Source organism: Cryptomeria japonica, chromosome 11 (genome assembly GCF_030272615.1).
Source record: "Cryptomeria japonica chromosome 11, Sugi_1.0, whole genome shotgun sequence".
Taxonomy (NCBI): Eukaryota; Viridiplantae; Streptophyta; class Pinopsida; order Cupressales; family Cupressaceae; genus Cryptomeria; species Cryptomeria japonica.
Window position 1 is genome coordinate 528,094,944 of NC_081415.1, and position 25,248 is coordinate 528,120,191.

Here is a 25,248-nt window from a genome sequence, read left to right on the forward strand (position 1 = left end):
ATCCAACATGAATAATTAATTACACTAACAATTATAGATGTCTTTTATTTTACATGTATAAACAATGATTCAATAAAACAATCAGAACATAACAATTTAAATAAATACTAAAGACCTTATCAAACAATAATATTTTATTAGTTAATCAAATGCTATAAGGATCTAATTAAACAATGTGATTAAAATGTTTACTAGATGATATAAAGATATAATTAAACAATATAATTAAATTGTTTAATTATAATATATTGAATAATATAATAAAATAAACATGTTGAACAAATTGAGTAGTTTTTATACGTAAACTACATAATCAAGACATATAAGAATGGCATGTTATACAATTGTCACATGAGAGAGATAAATTAGGCATGAAAAATGGTCAACAAGAAACAAATTAAATTTACAAGTTGCTTTAGATTGTTACTATCTATTGTAGATAGAACATAATTTCTAGAACAATAATTGGAGGATAGGGTACAAAGACAAGCCATTTTCCTTTGGTACTATTTCTCATTTTTATATTATATTGATTATCATAGAGTACCAATCATCTATTAGAAAATAATGATGAATAAAAATTGATTATATCTATTATTAAGATATTTTAATATGATTGGGATGTTTAACATCATTAATGGGATTCTCATTAAGCATCTCAAGCTATTAAAAAAAAACTTTTTTATATAGATTATCATCAATAAGTCCTTAAAGGGAAACTCGCAAAGACACAATTTCTAGGTCAAAAGGTGCATACAAGATTATAAAATATAAAATATAAGCCATACAAGTTCTCTTGTGATAGGCCCATTATGTCTACAAGAATTGTGTGTTTCAATATTGACAATTTTTTTAAAAAAATTTAAGAAGAATTTATTTTGATTGTTTTATTTAAAGCCTTAGTTTTGTTAGAGAATATTTAGCTATTAGTTGTCTTTTTACAACTAGTTATGCTTCTTTTCCTTTTTACTTAAGCCCACTTACGAGTGCTTTTTAAATTTGTGCATCTAGTTTAGCTATAGTTGAGCTTTATTTAGATCCTCATGCTTGCACTTTAGTTCTCCTAAATTTAACTTTACTCTTTTTTTATAAGCATTCTCTACAATTATAATTTATCTTGTAATTATGTATTCTTTTCTCTTGAGCATATATAGCATTCATTCGTGCAACTGTCTCTTGTGAAAGGTATTCTTATTTGTCATTTTATCTTACAAGAGCTTGTGTTGCAAAATTTAACATGGTGTTGGAACATAGATTTGGCAAGCTCCTTAATTTTTGATGATTTGTTTACCTAGAATTGTTATAGGGTCTCATATTTTTTCTTTGTGGATTTGGTCGTGGGTGAATTTTTTTATCAATTTTGAGGAGAAACATACATGACCATTGTATGCATAGTGTAAAAATTTGAATAGCTTAATTTTGAGGACAATATAGCTAAGGCAACATAAATCGAGGAAAAATATAGGGGTAGCTAAAATTTTGAGCACTTTGGTGTAAAACGAAGGACACCATCATGCTCAAAAGAACCAAAAATCATAAGATCACTTTTTAAATTTTTAAAATTGGACATCGAGAAATTCTTTGCAAAATTCTTCAAAAAAGTTTCCATTTTCAAAAAGTTTTCATTTTTGAAAAGTTCCATTTTCGGCAAGTTTCCTTTTTTGGTAAGTTTTCATTTTTGAAAAGTTCCATTTTCGGCAAGTTTCCTTTTTTGGTAAGTTTCCATTTTCAGAAAGTTTCTATTTTCAAAAAACTTGTATTTTTAGCAAGCCTCTATTTTTGGAAGCTTTCTAGCTTTGGAAAGTTTCTATTTTTGGTTGGACTTTTTTTTCCAGTGATAAGAATATTCCAAAGATCAAAGTATATACCAAAGGATTTTCTTAAGGGGTCTGATTTTTTGCCACATGAGCAGTGACACATCAATAGGGTGCCATATCAGTAGTTTGACGAAATTTGATCTATTTGATGTTTGAAGTCATAAAAAACCACCTTAGGTATTTTACTCATAAGTTGGTCATGTTGTTAATAAGATCATAGGGGGGTTGAATCATACAAACTTAATCTTCAATATATTCAACATATTCAACCTCGGTAGCTTTAAGAAATATATGTAACTAAAATTGTAAAACATGCAAACTCATAAACAGGTAACACCACAAAACATATAACACCAGATTTAATGTGGAAACCCAAATAGGGAAAAACCACTGTGGGATTTTAGACCCACTAAGAAATATAATCTTCTAGAGTATGCTCGGTTAAAAGAAAATCCTGTTAAAGACTACAAACACATTGCTAGATGTGACCCGGTTAAGGGATTTCCCTCAGATCTGTTAGGATCTTCACCTTGTTAGAGGTGACCTTGTTAAAGGGTTTCAAACACTCAATCAGAATGTCACCTTGATAGAGGATTTACAAATAAGACTGTTAAGTCTACTCAGTTAAGAGGTTTTCTGTCACTTATAAATAAACAACAGTAATGAGTATGTCTGCAACTTTGCATCTAAAATGCTAAAGCAGATTCTTATTTGCTCAATACAATCTAGTCATAGGACTTATCTTGTCCCTCTGCTGGGCTCCTTACTCTGTTATTCAAACAGGTCTTCAAGCTTCTATGCTCAGTAATCACTATGTAGCATCCCTATGCTTACACTTGCCCTCATCCATTTTTTATCAACAGTTCCTTATTTATAAACAATTTGCTAACTGCTTAATCTCCTTGATCACATTTCCCATGATCAATCTTAGCCATCAGATCTCCAGACTTGACCAGGTTCAATGTATCCTTCGATCTGAAAATGTTTTACCTCACCTTGGAACTTGCATACATTTCTTGGAACTTGTGCTAGGGTATTGTGGTTCAATCTGAGCTATAGATCTTCCTGCATATCTTTCAATCTCATAGATTCTTAACAGACTTTATGCGCGACATACCAATCATTGAATCATATCCAGCTCACCAACTTCCTTCATTAAATAACACATGTATTCATCCAATGCATTCTGTTATTACTCTGTTGCAACTTGCTAAATACTAAACTTTACTCGGTAGACATTCCTCCTTCATTAACCGATAGAGATAACCATAGGATTTACCGACTAGGTTCCTTAGGGTTTACTGACTAGGTTCTTTGCTCGGTAACATAGTATAGTATTAACCTTACAAACAATAGCATATGTAGGATATCAAAACAATATAAACATCATGATCTCATGATTTTCTAACTTGGTAATAGTTGCCCATTTAATAACATATTCCTCTGCTTATTCATCACATTCTTTCTGTGTCTTTTACTGACATCTTAATTCTCCTCAAAACATACTTCTTAAGATATGGCAACATCATACTAAATCAGAAAATCAATTTCTTGACATCAATGAAAAAATAATATTGTTAAGATAGTAAACATCCTTAATCAGTTATATCCATAATCATCAACAACCTTCTCAATATCCTTATTGAAATGCCAACAATCTCCCTTTGTCTGTTACAATGCCAACAATCTCTCCCTTTGGCATTGATGGCAAAACCAATTGATTTGACCTAATTGATTGGGATTGTTGTGAGATTCTGAAATGCTCTCCCCCTTTCATCGGTCTTCTCCCCTAGACATTAGTCTTCTCCCCATTTGACAACAATGCCAAAAGAAAACTAATACATAATTTTGTCAAGTGTGAAGTAATTCCTTTGTTGTTCGGTATCAACTCAGTCTCAGTCAGAGCATTGTCTATAATTCCTATTCCCTGTTTTATTTCCTGCACACCTTTAGAAAACCTCCTAAAGTGTGTAAATCAACATCAACTCCTAAAAGGTATTCTTTAGAGTCATCGAATTGATGCTTTCACCAAACTTAGTCAGTGAGTAGAAGATAGGGGTAGGACCCCTAACTTGCTTCTGAGATACTCAAAAGTGTCCCTTAGCAGTGGCTTGGTGAAGATATCTGCTATTTGTTCCTTTGTGCTAACATACTCCAACACCACTTTCTTTTCTTGAACTTCTTCTCTAAGATAATGATATTTGATAGAGATGTGCTTTGTCTAGAGTGCATTACAAAGTTCTTTGAAATGTTAATGGCACTAGTATTATCACAGAATATAGTTACTGGCTCGGTAACTTTCTCATTTATGCCTTCCAACAGTTGTTTTAACCATGCTATATGGGTACAATTCAATGTTGCAGCAACATATTCAGCTTCTGTTGTTGACTGTGAAACACATCCTTGTTTCTTGCTAAGCCAACTTACTAGTCTTTCTCCTAAAAAGAAAGCTCTACCACTTGTGCTTTTCCTGTTATCTATGTTGCCTGCCCAATCAGCATCAGTATAAACTTTTAAATCAAAATCATTTCCTTTCTGATATACTAAGCCATAATCCTTAGTGCCTTTCAAGTATCTGAAAATTCTCTTGATTGCTGTCATATGTGTTTCCTTAGGATCTACAGAAAATCTTGCAACTATACCTACTGCATGTGCTATATCTAGTCTACTGTGAACAACATATTGCAACTTTCCAATCATAGATTGATAAAGTGTCTCATCAACAGATGCAGATTCATCATTCTTTGATAGTTTACAGTTGGTAGTCATAGGAGTGCTTACTAGTTTTGAGTCCTCCATTCCAAATTTCTTCAAGATTTCCTTTATGTACTTGGATTGATTAATGAAAATCTCATCTTTCATTTGCAGTATCTGTAAACCTATAAAATACTTGATCTCACCGATTAGTGACATCTCAAATTCTTTGCTCATTTTCATTTCCAAAGATCTTGCATAAGGAGTCATTAACACAAAAGATAATATCATCAACAAATATGGTAGAGATTAGTATTCCTTTGTCTTCATCATTCTTCATGTACATATTACTGTTTTCACTAGTTCTTATAAAACCAATCTTCATTAAATAAGAATACAATCTCTCATACCATGCTCTAGGTGCTTTCTTTAGACCATATAAAGCTTTGTTCAATTTACATACCTGATCTTTATTCTCTCCTTCAACAAATCCTTTAGGTTGTTCAATAAAAACTTCTTCTTCTAATATATCATTCAGAAATGCAGATTTGACATCCATTTGATATACTTTGAAATTCTTGTAAGCAGCATATGCCAACAATGTTCTTACTCCTTCAAGTCTTGCCACAGGTGAAAAAGTCTCACCATAATCAATTCCTTCTTCTTGAGCATAACCTTTGCAAACTAGTCTTGCTTTATTTCGAATGACCTCACCTTTTTCATTCATCTTGTTTCTGAAAATCCACTTTGTACCGATTACATTTTTGTCCTTCGGTCTTGGGACCAGTGTCCATTTGTCATTCTTCTTGATTTGATCAATCTCTTCTGTCATAGCATTTATCCAATCTTCACTATTAAATGCCTCTTTCACTATCCTTGGTTCAAATTCAGATATCAAACATGTGTTCTGTCTCAGTTTGTTCCTTGTCATCACTGGATCATTCTTATCTCTTATAATCTGACTTGATGCATGATTCCTTCTGACCTACTTGGCTAATATAGGCTCGGTAGATTCTGTATGATCTTCTTCATCACTCGGTAAATGGATATTCTCTTCATTTCCTTCAGCAGTTCTTTCGGTAGGACTTGTCAGTTGAACATAGACAAATTCATCATAATCTTTTGGTTCCTTGGAATTTCCTTCATCATTTCTTTCTACAAATTCATCAATTTTCACATTTGCACTTTCTACTATGTTGTTAGATGATTTGATCAGACATTTAAACGCTTTGCTTCTAGAAGAATAACCTAGAAATGTTCCTTCACTTTTCTGATCAAACTTTCCATTTCTATCATTTTTGTGTACATAGCATCTACTTCCAAAGATTTCAAAATAACTTACATTAGGTTTCTTGTCATACCAAATTTCATATGGTGTCTTCAAAGTTCCTTTCTTTAGTTGTACTCGGTTCAGGGTGTAAACTGTTGTGCTTATTTCTTCTTTCCAAAATTTTTGTGGTACTTTCTTTTCAATCATCAGGGTTTTGGCACAATCCACAATAGATCAGTTTCTTCTCTCAGCAATTCCATTTTGTGGTGGAGTTCTTGGTGTAGAGCCTTGTCTTTTTATACCATGATCATTGCAGAATAAGTTGAACTCATCAGAAGTAAACTCTCCTCCTCTATCAGATCTAAGACACTTCAGTTGTCTTCCTGTTTCGTTTTCAACTCTTACCTTGTACCATTTAAATATTTGAAAAGCTTCTGGTTTTTCTTTTAAAATAATAACTGACATCATCCTTGAATAATCATCCACAAATAATATGAAATACTTATCACCATAATAACTCTGAACTTTCATAGGACCACAATGATCAATATGCACAAGATCTAAAATTCCCTTAGAAGTGTAGGACTTACTTGTAAAGCTTTATCTTGTCATCTTACCCATCTAGCATCCTCGGCACATACCATTCTCAAGTTTCTCAAGACTCGATAGACCTCTTACTCGGTGCTTCTTACTTATTTTGATTAGATTATCAAAATCTACATGACAAAACCTTTTATGCCATAACCAGGTATCATCTATCTTTGCATATAGACACTTATTCCGAGTTGAGTCAAGGTGAAATGTGTTACCTTTTGTTTGTGTCCCGGTAGATGCTAACTTACCATGCTTGTCATGAACTTTGACAATTCCTTTCTGAAACTCTATTCGGTATCCTATATTGTTTAGCTGTGCTACACTCAATAAATTGTATTTCAAACCTTCAACCCAATAAACATCATTACATTTACCATTGTCAAGAAGTGTTATAGATCCTTTACCTCTTAGTGGACAAGGTGCATCATTACCAAATCTTACATAACCTCCATCATAATCTTCTAATATAACAAACTTTTGTTTATCACCTGTCATGTGATGTGAGCATCCACTATCTATGATCCAAGAATCATTAGTATTTATGTGAGATATTAAAGATTTTTCTTCATACCTTTCTTCATCTGATCCATCTTTGATAGCCACATAAACAACTTCCTATGTATCAGTTTCATCTGATTTATCATCATTAGATTACTCATCAGCTATTAGGCATGTCTTTTTATCTCTTCTTCTGAAGTCTCGGTGTCCTCTATGATGATTATCTTTCTGTCTGTCATCTCGGTAATCTCTCTTTTCACTAGATTCTTTATTAGGACAGTTAGAAACCATATGCCTATTCTATCACAGTTAAAACATTTCAAAGGCAACTTTCCTTTGTACTTACCTTTTTCTCTTGGTAGCCTTTTGGCTAATAGTGCTTCAAACTCTTCTTGCTTTCTGATTTCTTCATAAAGTTTGTGTACCTCCTCCATGTTTTTGCGAAATCTTTCACTTGCTCCACTATGATTCCCTTCAGAATACTTATACTTTCTATCTTTGTAATCATCAGATTCATCAAGATGAAAGGAACTAAATGCAGACTCAACTTTATTTACCGAAGACCCACTTTTATCAAAGTTACTTAACTCAAATGCATGTAGCTTACCAATAGTAGCATCCAAATAAATAGGCATATTGGGTACAAACCTGAATTCAATGATTGTAGAGACTCGAATTGCTTAAGCAAGTAGAAGGGTTCTTAATAACTTACTTGCGACATCCTTCTCTTCAATGGTTCCTCCTGCTCCTTTGATTTGATTGACAATCTCCTTTAACCTTGTACTGCACTGGGTTATGTTCTCACCTTCATTCATTCTCATAGATTCAATTTGTCCTCTTATACTGTCCACTTTTTCTCTTTGAACATGTTCATCACAACATATTCTCAAATTCTTGATAGGTGCAACTTCATCCTTTTCTGCCATGTAGAGAAACTTGACTTGTTTAGCTTTGATGCATCCCTCTTATACATCTTTAGATCTTTGCCTCAAGTACCGTTAAACTCTTCTTCTGAATTCCAAAGCTCTGATGCCAATTGTTAATAAGATGAGAGGGGGGGTGAATCATACAAAGTTAATCTTCAACATATTCAACAGATTCAACCTTAGTAGCTTTAACGGATATATGTAAACAAAACTGTAAAACATGCAAACTCATAAACAAATAACACCACAAAACATATAACACCAGATTTAACGTGGAAACCCAAATAGCGAAAAACCACTGTGGGATTTCGGACCCACTAAGAAATATACTCTTCTAGAGTATGCTCGGTTAAAACAAAATCTTGTTAAAGATTAAAAACACATTTCTAGATGTGAACCGGTTAAGGGATTTCCCTCAGATCTGTTAGGATCTTCACCTTGTTAGAGGTGACCTTATTAAAGGGTTTCAAACACTCAATCAGAATGTCACCTTGATAGAGGATTTACAAATAAGACTATTAAGTCTACTCGGTTAAGAGGTTTTCTGTCACTTATAAATAAACAACAGTAATGAGTATGTTTGCAACTTTGCATCTAAAATGCTAAAGCAAATTCTTATTTTCTCAATACAATCTAGTCATAGGACTTATCTTGTCCCTCTGCTAGGCTCCTTACTCTGTTATTCAAATAGGTCTTCAAGCTTCTATGCTTAGTAATCACTATGTAGCATCTTTGTGCTTACACTTGCCCGCATCCATTGTTTATCAATAGTTCCTTATTTATAAACAATTTGCTAACTGCTTAATCTTGTTAGGCCCAATATGGAAAACTAATGTATTGAGAGGGGATGGGTGAATTAGTACTCCAAAACTTTTCTTTAATAATAACCTTACTGTTATGCATAAACAAAATAGTGCAGTAACATAAAATAAAGTTAAAACAAACAGATAACAATCAAACATGATTCACTCCATAACACATATATTTTGGTCATGCAGAAACTCTTGGTTAGAGAGAAAAACTATGGTGGGGATGGCACCCACAACTTCACTACTGCAGTAATAAAGATTGCTCAGTTAGAGCTACATTTAGCTATTTCTGATAGCTTACCCTGTTAGAAGTAACAAGATCTATTAGATCTACCTTACTAAAGGATTTCACAACGCTATATAAATGTTCCACCTGGTTAGAGGATTTACAATTTATAGACTTGGTTAGAGTCTTTTACCCTGTTAAAGGTATCTCTTACAACTTCAAAATATTACGATAGAGTCATTACAAATATTTGCAACTTTACATCTGAAATGTTATAGCAGATTCTATGTGCTCAGAATAAGATTACCTAGCTTGTAGCATACCTCGGTAACCGATATTGTAACTTAGTAAACCCTTCTGTTTACTCTATTCTTCAACTGTTCACTGATAACCTTCTCGGTGACCTCTCTGTGTCTCTATAACAGTCTTCCTTCATGCATACACACACATACACTCATACACATTCATCCATATTCATTTCTCTCTTCCCATGCTGTATAAATAGATCTCTTACAGCGGTGATCTAATTCACTACTTCGATCTTACAAAAAGATTCCTTGAATGAATAACTAAACAAAATATTTCATTGGTTAGATTGACCTTGCAATCAAACATAATCTTCTAGTGCAATTTCCAATATAAAAATGGTTAGATATGCCTCGATCTTGTAACATGTTTTCATGTGCATGTCCAAGTTCAATGTATCTGGTAAAACATTTCACTCGATGAATATCAACTTAGTGAGTGATCTTTACTACTCAGTAGCCATGAAACAATACTTGGTAAACAGCTCGGTGAATACTGCGTTCTGTGACTGCTTTCTTCTATAACCGACTAGATTATTCATACCAACTTCTCTGTGTGTACCGACTGCATGATTCGGTAATACTAACCGACTAGAATATATAGTATGACTTTGAATATAAAACTAATGACAAATTGATAAATAGTAACAATCTCCCCTTTTGACATTAGTTGAGATGTTTGACAAAAACTACTTTCAAAGTCATAACTCAAAAACTATATACTTGCAAAATGACTACACTTGAAAATATATACAATACTCAATGAAATAGTATATGTAGATATACTCCCCTTATCATGATTCTGTGCATAACTCTGAATTTTGCTACTCGGTTCAGTTCTGTGTTTGAGTGCTCTGTATAATCTGCTCGGTATGCTCCCCTTGTATACGATACTCAAAACTGTGTTATCAAAACTGTATCACTCTCAAAATATAGAATTACTCCCCCTTTGTCGGGTATTACTTTCCTCTATATAGTATCATAATATTACACCCCCTTTTTGACAAACATCAAAAACTTAATTTCCATCCGGAGGTGGTAACTGATCAAAAATAGACTTATACTTGGTCCGGGCATCGGTGAGGGTCACTGAGAGTGAATCCTTTACACTTTCCATTATGGAATTTTGTGCTTGAATATCAGCTAAGAGTGATATTAAGCCATCAAGAGTGCTTCCCTCTTGTGTAGTTGATAGGTGTGTAGCTCTGTTGATCTGTTCCTGTACTGATGAGAGATGAGGAAGGAATAATGTCTGAAGGGTCATTATGTCCATCTTGATTTTATGCTCTTCATTCCTAAGCTCTAACTGTTGAGCCATGAGCTGTTGAAGCTTTGTATAAAAATGTTGAACTGAATTAGGCTCGGTGGTCAACTTAGTTGAGAGATCGATGATCTCTTTCTCAATTGCATCAGTTTTATTTTTGACATCTTTAATGAATAAGGAAAATGTACACAGTTTCTGGAATAAATAAAGAATATGCTTGATTTGAGGGGACAACTCAACAATGAATTTGACAAGTTTTACCTTGCCAACAGCAATGGATTTTTGTACTTCCTCTATCATTTTAGTAGTAAGCTCTTTATCCTTGAGCTTGCTTAAGTACTCAGATGCATCAACTCTAGATGTTTCAATCTGATTTAGGAGTTCATCCAATTGAATATGGATGGCTACATCGGTTGACACTGTTGCTGAAGGTAGCATTTCTATTAGTAGTGTCCTAACCTTCTAAAGTACTTTATTCTTCTTTTGTATGGCCAGTTGCTTCTCCTTTTTGGCCTTTGCTTTGCATAGTTCACCGAATTCAGTGAGTGCTTGCCCTTTCAATTTGGAGATGTCTACATTGGGCAACACTATCAGTTTAGACAAGTCAAATTTGAAACTATGCTTTCCCACCTTCCTTTCTTTTCCTTTGGTCGGTGGAACTAAAACAAGTGCTTGAGAGGCTTGCTGACCCTCGGTAGGTTTCTCGGTAGATGCAACACTTTGGTCGGTTCCTATAGCCGTTGTAGTGTCCTTGGGTGGCTCGGTGCTAGGGGTCTCAGCTGTAACATTTGCAGTGCTTGTCTATGCTTGAGACGTCTGATCTTTGGTTGTATCATCTGCTGCTTCAGATTTGGTACCTTCGGTGCCTTGCTCTGTGTCCTTGGGAGCTTCGGTTGAGATAGGTGGCTTCACCGGTGGATAAGGCTGAACTTGTTCTAAGACAGATTTAGTAGAGACAAGTTTTGCATAGGTAGTGCCTTCAATCATTTCCTGCTCCGGTGCTGCTTCTTCCATTACATCTTCATCAATTTGAATAGTGTCAACCGGGTCTAGACCTTGCTCGGTGACATCTGGATCTTGCTTGGTGACATCAACAATTTCAATTTGAGATTGTTCACCAACATCCTTTTGTTTGAAGATCTCCTGCCACTTGGCTTTTATCTCATTCTCCACATCAATGTATAGCCCATTCATCAATTTTAAGGCTCTTTGTTTGATAAGAAATTTAGAATTGTATGTGGTCAAATGCTCCTTGATTTTTGCTATGGACATATCAGGAAATAGATGGACTAGACTTCTTTCTCTTATTTGTCTCTCTGAGTCCATTGCATATTTCCATCTATTATCAATATGTAAGTATAGTTCACTCAGAAGTGACTTTGCTAGTTCTAATGGAGCTAGCCGAAACTTCAGAAGTGTACAGATGACAGCTTCTTCAATTTGTCACTTCTCATCATTATTCCTAGTCTCATACTTAACATATCTAAATCCTGCAAATCCACCGTATTCTTTAAGATTGGCACAAAAATTTTCAACACTGTGAATATTTACCTTTTTGCTTTTCACAATCTGGAATTTATTTGCATCATCAGACTCTATATCACTCGACTCTTTTGCCAAAATGAGTCTCCGAGTAGATTTCTTATAGGTCTTGGTTACCTTTGGAGCAGTAACACTCTTTTGCTTCTTACTCGGTGATGCAGCTGATGCTCTAGTGTTGGGTCTCTTTGTTGGTGGGGTTGGTAGGGCCTTTGAGATGTCATGTTTCTTTCTTTTGAGAACTTTACCCTTAGGCAACTCTGTGCTTAATTTTATTGCTGCCTCTTGAGCTTCTGATTCCTCTTCAGTAATGGCGAGATTGCCTTTGACAGGTGTAGAGGAGGATTCTTCTCTGAATTTCTCAGATAAAACCTTTATCATTTTTGTAGCTTTTCTTGTAGCCTTAGGTACTACAATGCTCATTTTTACTTTCTCCTTCACCTCTTCATAGGTTCCATACCTTAGTTTGGTTGCATGCCTTGGCAATGATAAATAGGCATCAGTTTATTGCTGTGTAATATCATAATCAATCTCATAACCCATTGGTTGCAACGATTGAGTCCTCGGTTCAACAACATTTACATAACAATAATTGGTGTCGACCTCAAAACATATATTGTCCTTGTATTTTTCTACCAGCTATGGTGGAATCTTGTACCTGTTGTGCATTTTCTCTTGGAACTTGCTGAAGTAATCATCCATGATATCATTAAAGTTATCACCTAACTTTTTGATGAAGTCATTGATCTGGTGGGTGATAGGTCGATGTAGCTCCCATACTACTTTACCAACTAAGGGAAAGAACTTCTCAAAGTAGAAAAACATACATACAAGTAGTGAACCAAACTTTAGTGTATTTGCCGAGTTGTTTTTATTTGGCTTCCTTATTGTGTTCAGGTTCTCAAACAAGTTCTTCAGTTGCACTTCACACAAGTCTACTTTCATTCCCTTCTTCACTATTTTGTAGGCCAAGTCAACTGCAGCACATGGTACATTGCTTTCCCTTGTAGATTAGAAGAAATAGTAACCAATTACTCTAATTGCAAACTTGAGTTTTGCATCAGTGACGTTATTCAATTTCAGTCCTCGATAATCAGATTCTACTCCAGTTAGACTGATTAGCTCTTTTTGTGATATCATTTTCTATGCTCGTGCATGATCATAGATGGGATACCCGATGATCAGGTGAATGACTTCCTTAGTGATCTTAAATAGTTGCTCCTATAGCCACATGAAATAATCATGTACTCTACTCAAGACAAACTTAACCCACTGGGGTTTGAACACACGGGGATAGACTAGGGCTTCAGTTAATCCCTTGATTTTGATATGCTCAAATTTGCTATCCAGTTTACCATTAGTGCAAAGTTCATCATATATGTCACTAATCTCGACATGACCGAGTTCCTCAACACGACATTTGGTGAAGAATCTAACATCTTCTACTAACAAGACTCGATCCGGGATGAGTGAAAATGTAGTTTTGTCATCTAGTTCATAGGCAACTTTGGGAGTTAAAGAATATTTCAGCGAGGGATTCTCCACATTTTTGACAACTATGGGGTCTTGGATCTTGGGCACCATGGTAGGTTTTGGGTAAGATTTGACAAATTATCCTTAGGGTTTACAAACGACTGATGCTTCACACTTAGTGGACAATAGCAAATTGACTAGATTGGAAACCAGCTAAACAGTGAATAGATTTGATGTAAATACCTCGAAATTTGCTCTGAATGAAGTTTGATCACTTTGATTTGCTCTACTCTGCTTCTCAAAAACTTGGTGAATGAAAATGACTACGAAAACACTTTTAAGTACTAAAAAATACCTTATCGGGCTCCGTCCAAGTTAGGTCAAGACATTAAATGCACTCGGTTCACCTTTTACCGATTGACTCCTTTTTGTGTTTTAACTGAGTAACCAACTTTCCTTTATTAATTGACTTGACAGGTTTCTTGTATAGTATATAAACTGACTAATTGCATCTTAACTATGCATATTTTGAATTTTGTACATAATAGAATAGGAACTGTTATGATTTAACCTTTAGAGAATGTAGTCCCTTCATACCTTTTCTTGACTAATTTTAAATAGGTGCACCTAAATCAGTAGGTAAGGTGCTTTCTTCATCTGACATAGTTTCCTTCTTTTTCCAAATCATCTTGAATTTTTCTTTTATCTCTTCAGTGTCTCTTCTAGGTTGATCTCTACAATCTCCAGCTAAATGTCCAACTTTGTGACAATGAAGACATACCATACCAGGATTTCTCCATGATCTTCAATTGTTCATTCCAAACCTTATAAAACAGTTGGCACTAATATGTCCATATCTTCCACAACATTCACACCATATCCTTGTATTGTAATCCCATGGTACTATTGCATATTGTTGGTAAGGATCTATGTGAGATCGGTAACCTCTAGTGTTTGCTCGGTGTGGATATCACATGTAGTTCTTTTGCTTAGACTAGCACTTCTTGGTACTATGTCCATATCTATTGCAGTTTCTACAAAACCCTTTGAATTTTGCCTTCTGATAGTTGTTAACAGACTTTGTCCTACATTGATTAGATGTATGACCATATTTATTGCAATTGTAACAATATCCATTGGGCTTAGTGATATTTGGTTGCTTATCTTTTCTGATCTGGCATATGTTGGCAGTATGACCTTGATTTCCATAGTAGTAGCAAATAGACTTCTTCCTTTTGATGTTATTCCTGTTTCCAGCTTGCTTTGATGATTCTCCTCTCTCAGTAGTATGAATTCCTTTCTTGGATGATTCTTTTCCTTTATAACCGAGTCCTCCGTCTTTGTAGGGTCTTCTTGTATTCAGTTGTTCATCCAACATCTTTGATGCTTCATAACTTTTCTCCAATGTTTCTTTGGATTTCTTCTCTATTTCAAGTTCACCAGTCAACCTTGATACTTCAAGTTTCAATGATTGATTTTCATCATTCTTTAGAATTGCTTCATGATGTGCATAACCTAGTTGATATGTCATATTTTTTTGAATACCAGTTAACCTTATGATTTCATCATCCTTATCAGATACTAGAGCTTCAAGTTGTTGTTTCTCCCTTTGTAGATCTCTTTCTTTATCCTCAGCTATCCTTAATGCATCTAGATTTTCAGTCATCTATGTACTGAAATGTTCATGTTCTCTTTTCATTGCTTTTACTTGATCAGCCAATGCTTTGTTCTTTTCTTTCAACATTCCAATCATTTCTTTAGTCTCTTCAAATATACTATTCTCAGATGATGTCTCGATTTGTTCCACTAGCTCTTGAGAATCCTGCAAGTCATCAGATAATCTTCTCCTTACTTTCAGAAATTTTTACATTTGGCTCTGCATGTTTGCAATCACTTGATTTGCATTATCCAGCTCTTCTTGTAGATACACAATCCTCCAAGATTGTTTGTAGCCTTCCATTGATAAGATCTTTCTCTTTAGGTAGTTAAACCCTTTTCCAAGATTCAAGCTCTGATACCAATTGTTAGGCCCAATATGGAAAGCTAATGTACTGAGAGGGGAGGGGTGAATTAGTACTCCAAAACTTTTCTTTAATAATAACCTTACTATTATAAATAAATAGAATAGTGCAGTAACATAAAATAAAGTTAAAACAAATAGATAACAATCATACATGATTCACTCTATAACACATATATTCTGGTCACGCAGAAACTCTTGGTTAGAGAAAAACTGGGGTGGGGATGGCACCCACAACTTCACTACTGCAATAATAAAGATTGCTCAGTTAGAGATACATTTAGCTATTTCTGATAGCTTACCCTGTTAGAAGTAACAAGATCTATTAGATCTACCTTACTAAAGGATTTCACAACACTATATAAATGTTGCACCTGGTTAGAGGATTTACAATTTATAGACTTGGTTAGAGTCTTTTACCCTGTTAAAGGTATCTCTTACAACTTCAAAATATTACAATAGAGTCATTACAAATATCTACAACTTTACATCTGAAATGTTATAGCAGATTCTATGTACTCAGAATAAGATTACCTAGCTTGTAGCATACCTTGGTAACCCATATTGTAACTCGGTAAACCCTTCTGTTTACTCTATTCTTTGAGTGTTCACTGATAACCTTCTCGGTGACCTCTCTGTGTCTCTGTAACAGTCTTCCTTCATGCATACACATAAATACACTCATACACATTCATCCATACTCATTTCTCTCTTCCCATGCTATATAAATAGATCTCTTACAGTGGTGATCTAATTCATTGCTTCGATCTTACAAAAAGATTCCTCGAATGAATAACTAAACAAAATGTTTCATTGGTTAGATTGACCTTGCAATCAAACATAATCTTCTAGTGCAATTTCCAATGTGAAAAAGGTTAGATGCACCTCGATCTTGTAACACATTTTCATGTGCATGTCCAGGTTCAATGTATCTGGTAAAATGTTTCACTCAGTGACTATCCAGTCGGTGAGTTATCTTTACTGCTCGGTAGCCATGAAACAATACTTGGTAAACAACTCGGTGAATACTGCATTCTATGACTGCTTTCTTCTGTAACCGACTAGACTATTCATACCGACTTCTCTGTGTGTACCGACTACATGATTCGGTAATACTAACCGACTAGAATATATAGTATGACTTTGACTATAAAACTAATGGCAATTTGATAAGTAGTAACAAATCTCCTTGATCACATTTCCCATGATCAATCTTAGCCATCAGATCTCCAGACTTCACCAGGTTCAATGTATCCTTCGATCTGAAAATGTTTTACCTCGCCTTGGAACTTGTGCTAAGGTATTGCGGTTCAATCTGAGCTATAGATCTTCCTGCCGATCTTTCAATCTCATAGATTCTTAACAGACTTTATGAACGTCATACCAATCATTTAATCATATCCAGCTCATCAGCTTCCTTCATTAAATAATGCATGTATTCATCCAATGCATTTTGTTATTACTCGGTTGCAACTTGGTAAATACTAAACTTTACTCGGTAGACATTCCTCCTTCATTAACCGATAGAGATAACCTTAGGGTTTACCGACTAGGTTCCTTAGGCTTTATCGACTAGGTTCTTTGCTCAGTAACATAGTATAGTATTAACCTTACAAACAATAGCATATGTAGGATATCAAAACAATCTAAATATCATGATCTCATCATTGTCTAACTCGGTAATAGTTGCCCATTGAATAACTTATTCCTCCCCTTATTCATCACATTCTTTCTGTTTCTTTTACCAACATCTTAATTCTCTTCAAAACATACTTCTTAAGATATGGAAACATCCTACTAAATTAGAAAATCAATTTCTTGACATCAATGACAAAATAATATTATGAAGACAGTGAACATCCTAAATCAGTTAAATTCATAATTATCAACAACCTTCTCAATATCCTAATTGAAATGCCAACAATCTCTTAATGTCTGTTATAATGCCAACATGTGGTGCTTGGAGGCACATGAGGAAAAATCTTCGATTCTTAGGAACGTCTTGCAAAATAGTATAGTATTAACCTTACAAACAATAGCATATGTAGGATATCAAAACAATCTAAACATCATGATCTCATGATTGTCTAACTCGGTAATAGTTGCCCATTGAATAAGTTATTCCTCCGCTTATTCATCACATTCTTTCTATGTCTTTTACCGACATCTTAATTCTCTTCAAAACATACTTCTTAAGATATGGCAACATCATACTAAATCAGAAAATCAATTTCTTGACATCAATGACAAAATAATATTGTTAAGACAGTAAACATCCTTAATCAGTTATATCCATAATCATCAACAACCTTCTCAATATCCTTATTGATATGCCAACAATCTCCCTTTGTTTGTTATAATGCCAACACATACGGGCTTTGGTTTTTTGACTTCCATATATTGTAAAAAAAACTCGTTCCACAACTGATTTATACATGGTGGTATTTTATTGGGTCCTACTTCATGTATCTTCTTTTCATTATTTTGGGGCCATAACTTGGGAAAATAGACTCCATTTTTCAACTTCCACACATCATTGGAAATCTCTTAGAGTGCTATATGTAGATATATTTCTATTTTTGTAAATTGTGCTCCAGGTATATTTTACATAGTCTATATTTTGTTTTCACTTCATGGCTGATTGCTTGGTAATTTTGTCTCCTAGAATCTTTTTATTTGTAACAGATGGCTTCTCTTGGGTTGTCCTACATGTATTTGTAGAACTTTTCCCTATTTGGAAATTTTGAGCATCCTTTTTAAGCACTTCTTTGGTTATATACACACTGAGATAAAGTGGAACTTTTCTGTATGGGTTTTGGAGGTTTTACACATTTTGTTGTGGCTTATTTTGTACATGCACTATATTATATAGTGCCATGGGGGTTGTGTAGTGCCATTTTTTTTACCATCACACCTTTGTTTGGTGAGTGTCCCTCCATGAAAAATCAAATCTTAGATATTATTTTCCCATGCGTGTGTGCATCTATTGCATACCCTTTTTCAGTTGTAGGTACTATCTTGAGAACATTATGATGTTTATCCTCTTTCATTCACATCATGGTGACACATAGTTTCAGTGGACCTATCATGTATCTCCCTTCTTAGCATTATGGGGGGTTTCTATTATTGGTGCTAATTCTTTCTTGGTTTTATTTTGGAGTTAGACACTCTTAGATTCTATTTTTCTGGAGTTGAATTTCCATCCTCAATTGATCATTGTTCTTCATACTATTGGCACCTATATTTTTTACTATTAGTTTTTTCTTGCATGATTGAGTAGTTTCTTTGGGGTCACTCATGCAAATTCATGTTCCATATGTGTCTTTGACTAACAGATGCTTATCCTTTTCTTTCCATCTATTTATTCGAGTAGCGTAGTTGGGGGTACTCATGTATATTTTTTCTTCTTGATTTTGATCATCATCTTGGTTTCAAAGGAGGTTCTTCATTCAACACTATAGCGGTTATAATTTGACCGTTACGTGCAACTTATTTGTTCTTTGAGGATATTATTCATGTTCCTATTCTTCCTGGATATTTTCTTCGAGGCTTCTTAGTCCTTCATTCCCTTTTGCACTTCATGTTTCTTTTCATTCATTCAATCTCTTGCTTTTGGAGAGGGGTTTTCTACCATGGTTTTTCTGCTTTTCTCTACTCAAAGAGACTTCATTTATTTTTACATTGGTACGTAATCAAGCCTTTTGTTGTCAGTTCCCATATCTAAATTCATGCATTTAGAGTTTTTACTCACCCTAAGTTTCATTGAAAGGGTGGGGGGGGTTGTTAGGGCATATTTAGCTATTAGTTACTTTTTACAACTAGTTATGTTTTTTTTCTTTATTCTTAATTCCACTTAGGAGTATTCTTTTTAGTTGTGCATCTAGTTTATCTTTTATGCATCTAGTTTAGATATCTTGGCAACAACAATGCAATAAAATTGAGAGGGGGGGTGAATCAGTAGTACGTGTAAATATTACAATGGGGAATGCACATGCATTCAAGCACACTTCCTAGAGCTCATTTCTCAAAAACAATAGAGGGCTACAACCCTGGGAAGACTCACTGATGTAGGTGCACCAGAGTAGTTCAAACTGACATTTTGATTCAATTCCAATGAGATATCCATTCGGTATTAGTCCAGTATTGTTATGTTCTTACTGGTTGGTCTTGCAGTGTATGGAGTAAAGATTAATTGGGTTGTGGGTGGTTTCCATAACTTGCGGATCATTGAGTGATATTGTTTTGGGCCTTGACCAATGTTTTTGGAGGACCACATGAGGCTTTATACATTTTGGGATGTTCTTGGTGATTTGGGCCGACATGTTATTGTTTACACGTTTCATCATGAATCGATTGGTCTTTGGCCAAATTGATCGAGTTGCTATCACTTGTGGATGGTATAAAGGGAAAGTTTAAAGATTCATTTTGGAGGATATGGGTTTGAGAAAAGAATAGATCGAGCGAAGATGTAGTTTCTAGAGAGATTCTAGTCTGGGGTGACTGAATTCTGGATGGACTGAGGTCTGGATGGATTGAAGTTTGAATCACTACAGAATAATGTAGACTATTACCAAAGGCTTATTTTTCTAGAAAAGATCTATGGATCTCAGATTTGTGTTGTAAGGATACTTTTGTAATCTTGGGTTGTGGTCCAGCAGGTGTAGTCGCTGAAGGCATATGTAATTCATTAAATGGTTATAATGATTGATTTATCTATTCATTGATTACGTCATGTGTTACTTCCATTAGTTAGGTTTCTCTTTATCTGTTTATTGGTTATATCTTTTGTTGTGTTACTAGTTACCGGTATCCTACATGGTGTTTTGTGTTATAGGCTGCAAGGTGGGGATGTCCTTTATTGGATATCCCTACCTTGACTATGTCACTCATTGCCTTATAAAGATCAGACAACAATCCAGATTACGTGAACTAAAAGAATTTGGATCTCAGTTTCAGTTAAGCACATTGTTTGCACTGCAACACTTCTCTTTTCTTCTCCACACTTTAGAAAGATCAATTTGCTCGTTCACACATACAACACTCTCAAAGAATGCAAACATAACTATAAAAATGATCTTAGAGATGATCTTACATGATTACAATACTCATTTATACAAATCATCAACCTTAACTCCAAGGTCGGCTCAACACATAAAACCTAATTACAAAATTACATCAAACGATACATAAATCAATATGTGGACCAATAAAATGTCGGAAAGGACATAACATTGAGCCAAATAAAAACCTTGAATATTCAACACCACCAAATATCTCACCAAGATCATCAACAACACACAAAAACCATTGGATCAGCTAGAAAGTCGTATAATATGAAGAATACCACCAGACCAATAAAATATTTAATAACACGTACCATGATCAATACGGACAACTAAAACACATAGAACACGATCAAAGAATATCAACAAGTGACATGAATTCCTCCGTAACAACCACAACAACTCAGATAACTATAGTCATCATTATTTCATCACTGGAGCTCAAGAACATTGTAAAAGATATGTTTGTGAAGTTCTAAATCAAGAAACCACCCGAACTGAGGACACAAATGAATGTCCAAATAACTCTCCAAATTGCGCACAACATAAAGAATCAATTCTAGAGCAATATAAACATGAAATTACAGCTCTGTAATACAAAACCAACATAAAAACCAATCATCATACTAGATCATATAACTCAATCAAATCACCTTTTGAAATACTGAAACTCATACTAGATCGACTAGAGATAAGTATCTCAAAACCCATTCATCCACATTAGCATATCTACAATATACCAGCCAAAACAAATATCTGTGACACAAAGCACAAGAAACACAAGAATATATTGACATTAATGACAACAACACATTCCAACAACTCTAATATCCAACAATATTCCTCTTGGGCATTAATGGAAACATATGAATGTGAAAAAAAATCAATGCAAAGAAAGAAATAAACTCAAGCAATCTCCCCCTAAGATCATGCACACATAGATCTCTACCTCAGATAGATAAGGCAATTTTTCGCATGCATCTCTCCCCCTTTGATATCAATGCTAAAGGAATATACAAATCATTATTTTCTTCCCTTTAGAACAAACTCACAAACCTAAACAACTGAATCACACACTGAATACTCTCCCTCAGTTGTAACACCCACTCATCAATCCAGATATTAGGATAAGACTATGAAGTCAACTAGATTGATGCATCTCGATGCATCTAATTCACACCAGGAGGGGAAATCACCCCTAAATTCTTTCTCAGATATACAAACATATCTATAGGAAAAGGCTTCTTGAAGATATCTGCAATCTATTCCTTTGTAGACACATAGTCCAATCGGACTTCTTTCCCATTCACCTTCTCTCTCAAGAAATAAAATTTGATTGATATATATTTTATCTTAGAAGGAAACACCAGATTCCTATAATTATTGATAGCACTTGAACTCTCACAATATATATCAGTAGGCTCATTATAAATAACTTTAATATTCTTTAGCACCTACTTCATCCAAAATGTCTGAGTAAAATTTCTAGTAGAAGCTATGTATTCAACTTTCACAGTAGATAAAGAAATAGCATCTTGCTTCTTACTTGCCCAAGAAATCAACTTCTTTCCCAGAAAGAATGCTCCAATGGTAGTTCTTTTCCAGTCATCAACATCACCTACCAAATCAACATCAGTATAAACACTCAAACTAAAATTATCATTCTCCAGATACCACAAACCATAATCAATTGTTCCCTACAAATATCTGAATATCCTCTTCACAAGGGTAACATGAATTTCCTTAGGATCAAGTCAGAATATTTCAATAAGACATAAAACATTCATAATGTCAGGTCTAGTCTGATTCAAATATAGTAGTCCACCAATCATAGATCTATGTAGGGCCTAGTTAGCCTTTAGAGATTCATCATATTTTTTCATCTTTCATTCGGTTACCATAGGAGTTCGAATGAGTTTGGAATTATCTAACCCAAACTTGTTCAACAATTCCTTCACATTCTTTTATTGAGATATGAAAATTCCTTTGTCTGTCTGTGTAATTTGAAATCCCAGAAATAATTTCATCTCTCTTATCATAGACATCTCAAACTCATTTTGCATATCTTCATTAAACTTCTTACTCAAATCATAATATCCTTTGAAAATAAAGTAATCAACAAAGACTTCAAAAATCAAAATATTATCATTATCAATCTTGAAGTATAAGTTACTATAAGTAGTACCTTTACAGAATCCCAACTTCGTCAAATACCTATATAATTTGGCATACTAAGCTCTAGGGGCTTGTTTAAGTCCATGCAATGCTTTGTTCAATCTACATACCATGTCTTCTTCATCTATCAATTAAAATCCATCTGGTTGCTCAATGTAGACTTCCTCTTCGAAATCACCATTTAAAAATGATGACTTCACATCCATCTGATATACCTTGAATTTATTATGAGCAACATATGCAAAAAATAATCTAACAACTTCAATTCTAGCTATTGGAGAAAAAGTCTCCTCAAAATCAATACCTTCCATTTGTGAATATCCCTTACATACTAGTCTTGCATTGTTTCTAACAACTTCTCCATATTCATTCACTTTACTCTGGAACATCCATTTAGTACCAATAATATTATTGTCTTTAGGTCTCGAAACAAGTTCCCATGTATTATTTTTCTCAATCTAATTTAACTCTTCTTCCATGACTTTTACCCTGTACTCATCTTTACAAGCTTCAACAACATCTTAAGGCTCAATCATGGAAATCAAACATGTCTCTTTAGCAACATGAATCTTTTTGGGTGAATCTTATAGACAAATTCTAGAACAAGTAGGCTAGGTGGAAACGCACTTTGCTAAGCCAAGATGGAAAGCTCCAGCTACTCAAAGCCTCACTTCAGAGTCTCCCAGTTTATGCTATGAGTCTATTCAAAATCCCAACCAAAATCGCTGATAAATTGGAAAGAATTTAAATTTTTTTTTGTGGACTCGAACTAAATCTAAGAATAGATTACACCTTGTGGCTTGGAATCAAGTTTTCCTTCCCAAATCCATGGGAGGTCTAGATATCCACAATCTGAGAGATTTCAATAAATCCCTGATGGCCAAGTAGCTATGGAGATGTGTTAAAGATAATAATGAATGGATTGACATATTCAAACATAAATACCACATTCTTGATATCCAAAACACTGTGGAAAATTATGATCTTCCCAACGGGGTTTTTGATTTATGGAGCAATTTCATTGACTCCTCCAAAGTTATCTTACATGGTTACAGATGGATTATAGGGAATGGTAGCATAATTAGATTATGGGATGACTGGTGGACTGGTGATGGCCCCCTATCAGACTCTGTTTGGGCTCCCCCCTTCAAATAATTATCTAATAAAAAATGGTGTCTAGCTAGCTAATTATATTAGAAATGGAGGCTAGTTGGACCTCATTTCTGTTGATAATGCTCTCTTTCCTATGCAGCCCTAGTTGAATTGTATTCATATCTCTTGCTCTCAAGGGGAGGATGAAGTATACTGGAATTTATCCTCTTCTAGGAAGTTCAAGGTTGTTGATGCCTATAAGTTCATCTCTAGAAGCTTCTCCCCCCCCCCTTTTGGGTTGGTATTTGGAACAAGCACTTAATTCCTAAACTTAACATTTTTTTTTGGTTGTTTATGCAAGGTAAGATCTCTACTTTTGATAATCTTTATAGAAGAGGTATTCCTCTTAACAATATATGCTTCCTTTGTAAAGAGGCAGACGAAAATGTTGGCCATCTGTTGCTTTATTGTGCCTATGCCAAGAATATCTAGAATCACTTCTTTAACATATGGATCACTGAATACGTCTTCCCTGATACTATCCAGCAAATGTGGTTTGAATGGAAATGCCCCTCTAATAATTAGGCCTTAGGAGTTCTCTAGAACTTATCTCTTTTGCATATTGCCTAGGGCATCTGGAAAGAAAGAAACAATAGTGTCTTTAGGGATTTGGAAACTCCTTCTTTTGTTGTGGCAAATAGGATTCACATTGCTACCAAGCAGAATTTTCTCCACTCCTGCCCTAGCAAAAAGAATGACCATCACATCCCTACTCTCTAAGAGGATTGGGATACTATCAATCACTGGCAAATTGATTGGAATATTCCCTATCCAGTGCATAAAACCAAGCAGTGAAGACAAAATGTTCTTTGGCATCCACCCCGATGGGTTAGATAAAAATTAATGTGGATAGGGTGGCTAAAGGAAATCCTGGGCCGACCGGGTGCGGGGGAGTGGCTAGGAATCATTCTGGTCTACTGGTTTTTGCAGTGACGCTCCCTCTGGGCACCCAGTCCAACCAATATGCGAAAGCCAACGCTACCCATATTGTGTTATACATGGCTAAAATAGAAGGCTTTACTAAAGTCTGGTTGGAGTCTGACTCGCTAAACACTACCAATTGTCTAAGTAGACGAACGGATCCTAGCTGGATGATAGCTAACCTAATCAAGGATTATCAAGATATAATTAATGAACTGGTAGATTTCCAAATCCCACACGTATACTAGAAAGGCAACAAGGCGGCGGATCTACTGGCCAATCTCGCGGTGGGATACATGGCAACCAAATGGTGGAGCAGCAAGGATGATTTCCCCAAAAATATGTGCAAGTTGGAACATGATGATTACTACATTAATCAATGATCTCTCATCATGACTTGACTGAGTTGATGGGGAAACGACTCTTTTTGGTTTTCCCTAACCAAAGATCTAGAAACTTCCCCACTGAATGGATTTTCTGTCTTATTGTGTGGCACTTCTTT